The sequence below is a fragment of the Orycteropus afer genome, unplaced genomic scaffold (assembly GCF_000298275.1).
Source record: "Orycteropus afer afer isolate SDZICR_OR568_19922 unplaced genomic scaffold, OryAfe1.0 scaffold00120, whole genome shotgun sequence".
Classification (NCBI taxonomy): Eukaryota; Metazoa; Chordata; class Mammalia; order Tubulidentata; family Orycteropodidae; genus Orycteropus; species Orycteropus afer.
Genome location: NW_006921707.1, coordinates 9,490,381 through 9,495,143, shown reverse-complemented (window position 1 = coordinate 9,495,143; position 4,763 = coordinate 9,490,381).

Here is a 4,763-nt window from a genome sequence, read left to right as displayed (position 1 = left end):
TATCCAGGATCTCCTACATAGATGCCCTCTGAGTGGTTGAAAGTGGTAGCCAGGCACCATCTAGTTCTTCTGGTCTCATAGTTGTATAGGCTGAGGATCACATGGTATACCAGTCTCTTGGACTAATTGTTTCCATGCATCTTTGGTTTTCTTCATTCTTCTTTGCTCTGGACAAGGAGAGATCCACCTTTGCATCTAGATGGCTGCTTGCAAGCTTTTAAAATCCAAGTCACTATTCATCAAAGTAGGATGTGGAACAATGTTTTTGTGTAGTATGTTATACCAATTGAGCTTGATGTCTCCTGTGACCATGGTCCCAAGCTCACAGGTTCAACTACTCCCTCCCTCTTGGGTAGATGGCAGTGGCCAAGAAGTGACTACAACCTTGTCCCTTGTCAGCTCTACTGTATACATGGGAATTGTTACAGATCATGCAAATACACTTTAGAAACATTGTCTGCCAACCCTATACATGGTCATGGGCACATTTCCCCCTCCATTGACATACCTAATTGTTCAGACTGTCCACCCATCTATCCACCTGTAATCCTACTCTACTCATCTTTAATGGTGGGACTCTAACTTCTTTGTGGCAACAACCACATCTCTGCCTGGGCCTCATTGTCCTTATCACCTAAATGAAAAAGAGACAGGAAAGTTCTCTCATGATCTTCCCAGCTCACAAATGCTTGTCTGACACACACAGATCTGTGTCTGCTGAGCTAGGGCTGAAAGACAGGGCTGAAGCCCTGACCATGGTAGTTGTGGGTTCCTCAGATGCTGCTGTCATTTCTGTCCTAGGGTCACTCAGGCTAATCTTTATAATTGTCCCAGGTCAGTTTCTCTCCTGTGTTGACCTCTGGCCTATTTTTTATTTTAAGAGCTTGTTTTACATTCAACATTATGTGTACATTTAGTTTCACTCCCCATTTACCATGTCCAACGCTAACCCAGTCTTCTCCCCTCCTTAGCCTGTAACCCTTATATTCATGCACTCCTGTTTGTCCTGGTTTCCTCACTTTGAATGTTGGTCTTTTGGTGTCCCAAGGTCTATTGCTCTAAGGAATGTATTACCATAGAGTATGTGGATGCGTCTTCTTGGGTTGAGTGGTCTGTGTGTACATCTTGTTAACTATTAGACTAAGAACCAGCCTGTGGGGGTGCATTTAATTCCAGGAGCAGAATGTATTCCAGGGCCATAATATTGGGGGTCTCATCAGATTTCATCTGAGCAGTAATTATTGCCATTATTGAGTTTTGGGATTTTGTTCCATGTTTTACCTCCCATTCTATCCAGGATCTCCAGATTTGATCCTTTCTTGAGTGGTTCAGATTGGTAGCCAGGCACCATCTAGTCCTTCTGGTCTTGAAGGTCATCATGTCCTATGGCTGATTGCTTCCAAAACCCTTGTTTTTTTGCACTCTTCTTGGCTTCTGATGCTAGGAGACTGTTAGCTGCATCTTAGATATCTGTTTGAAAGCTTTTAAGACCCCGGTTTTTATTCACCAATGTAGGATGTGGAGCAAGGCTTTTATGTATTTTGTTGTGCCAATTGAGTCTGGTGTCCCCCAGTACTATGGTCCTGAGATGGTAGACCTATTGGATCTCTCTGCCATAGTGTCTGGTTTTCTGTGAGGAATTACTTTGTGTCTGTCTTCTATTGTTTCTGTAAGGATTGCAGGTATTTTGTATCACTGGCATCGGTGCAAGATTAGCCTCAGCTGAATCTATCTTTGGTCTAGAGTATACATCTCTTCACTGACCCCCATCTGACCATCTCAGGTGTTTATGTGCCTATCTGTAGCCTGGTTTTTAGTGTTAATGGCAATGCAGTATTGTGGACACATTGGTTGGTATTAGCATCTGTCGTCTATCTCTTATGTGCACAATTAGGTATCCTCCCATTTCCTAATGTTATCATGGTGGTCACAGGTCCTTTCCGTTATCCCTCCCCCTACCTGTGTCAGTGTGAGGGCTCCAACTAGCCTGAAATTAATCCCTCCCCTTCCCTCTCCATCCCGGTAACCTACAAAGTGAGTTCCCTTTCCCAAGCAAACCTTTCTCTGTCTTTTTACAGTAATGAGCTCTTACAGTACTTGTCTTTCTGCGATTGACTTATTTCACTCAGCATTATAATGTCCTCCAGGTTCATCCATGTTGTGAGATGATTCGCATATCCCTCATTGTTCTTTAATTTAGCATAGTACTCCATTATGTGCATGTACCATAATTTGGTTATCCACTCATCGCTTGATGGGCATTTAGGTTGTTTCCATCTCTTTGCTATGGTAAATTGTGCTGCGATGAACATAGGTGTACATATGTCTGTTCATGTGCTATCTCTTACTTCTTTAGGATATATTCCTAGTAATGGAATTGCTGGATCAAATGGTACTTCTACTTTCAGTTTGTTAAGGAAATGTCATACCATTTGCCACAATGGTTGTACCATTTTACAATCTCACCAGCAACACAAGAGTTCCAATCTCTCTCTCTACAACCTTGCCAGCATATGTTATTTTCTGACCTGTTGAACTTTGCTATTATTGTTGGGGTAAGATGATATCTCATTGTTGTTTTGAATTTCATCTCTCTAATGATTAATGATTGTGATCAATTTCTCATGTGTTTGTTGGCTGCCTGTGTATCTTCTTAGGTGAAGTGTCTGTTCAAGTCTTTTGCCCATTTGCGAATTGGGTTATTTGTCTTTTTGGTGTTAAGATGTTGAAGTTTTCTATAGATTTTGGAGATAAGTCCTTTATCAGATAAGTCATAGGCAAATATTTTCTTGCAATCTGTAGGTTCTCTTTTTACCCTTTTGATGAAGTCTTTCAATGTGCATAAGAATTTAATTTTTAAAAGGTCCCAGTCATCTAACTTCTCTTCTATCTCCTGCATATTCTGTGTTATGCTTCACAGTCTATTTATGCCGTAAATCAGGGCTAGGGCTCTCAGATTTGCCCCTATTTTATCTTTGATGAATTTTATAGTTTTGGGTTTTACATTTAAGTCTTTGATCCAACTTGAGTTTGCTTTTGTGCATGGGGTGAGGTATGGGTCTTGTTTCATTTTTCTGCAGGGGTATATCCAGTTTTGCCAGGACCATTTGTTAGAGAGGCCGTCTCTTTCCCATTTACTGGGTTTTGGACCTTTGTCAAAGATCAGTTGTCCATAGATGCATGGGTCTATATCTGGACTTTTGATTCTGTTTCTTTGGTCTATCTGTCTATCATTGTACTAATGCCATGCTGTTTTGACTACTGTGGCTGTATAGTAGTTTTAAGATCTGGGCATGTAAGACCTCCCACTTTGTTTTTCTTCTTGAGAAGTGCTCTACTTATCCGAGTTCTCTTTCCTTTCAATATGAAATCAGCAATTAGTTTTTCCATGTCCTTAACAAATTTTGTTGAAATCTGAATTGGGATTGTGTTAAATGTGTAAATTGCTTTAGGTAGTATTGGCATTTTCATAATATTTAGTCTACCTATCCATGAACAAGGTAGGTTCTTCTGTTTATGTACTGCACTTGTTGTCTCTCGTAGCAGTGTTTTATAATTTTCTTTGTATAGGTCTTTTTGTCTCTGGTGAGGTTTATTCCTAGATGTTTTATCTTTTTAGTAGCTGTAGTAAATGGTATTGTTTCCCTTATTTCTTTATCAGAGGACTCTGTTGGTGTAGAGGAATCCAACTGATATTTGTATGTTGACCTTGTTTCCTGCCACTTTTTGCTGAACCTCTCTATCAGTTCCAGTACTTTTTTATTGAGTCTCTTGGGTTTTCTATGTACAGAATCATATCATCCACAAATAGAGATAGTTTTAGCTCCTCTTTGCCAATTTGTATGCCTTTTATTTCTCTTTCTTGCTGTATCGCCCTGGCCAGAACTTCCAATACAATGTTAAATAGAAGTGGTGGTAGAGGGGATCCCTGACTGGTTCTCGTTGTAAGGGAAATGCCTTGAGTCTTTCTCCATTAATAATGATGTTGGCCATTGGCTGTGTGTATATACCATTTATTATATTGAGGAATTTCCCTTCTATCCCTATTTTGCTGAGAGTTCTGAACAGGAATGAATGTTGGATTTTATCAAATGCCTTTTCTGCATTGATTGATTTAATCATATTGTTCTTTTCTTTTGTTTTGTTTATGTGGTGGATTACATTGACAGTTTTTCTGATGTTGAACCAACCTTGTACACCTGGTATGAATCTCACTTGGTCCATGTGTATTTATTTTTTGATATGTGGTTGGATTCTGTCAGCTAGGATTTTGTTAAAGTTTTTGCATCTATGTTCATGAGGGATATTGATCAGTAGTTTTCCTTTCTAGTGGTATCTTTCCCTGGCTTTGGTATTAGTGTAATGCTTACTTCATAAAATGAGTTTTGGAGTATTCCATCTTTTTCTATGCCATGGAATAGCTTGAGAAACATGGTTGTCAACTCTTCTCTGAATATTTGATAAAATTCTGCAGTGAAGCCATCTGTTGTTGTCGTTAAGTGCCATTGAGTCATTTCTGACTCATAGCGACCCTATGCACAGCAGAACGAAACACTGCCTGGTCCTGATTCAGCTCCACGATTCTTGCTACACTTGAGCCCATTGCCGCTGCCACCATGTCAATCCACCTCATTGAGGTTTTTCCCCTCTTTCGTCGACCCTCTGCCTTACCAAGCATGACATCCTTTTCCAGGGAATGGTCCCTTCTGACAACATGACCAAAGTAGGTGAGATGAAGTCTAGCCATTCTCACCTCCAAGGAA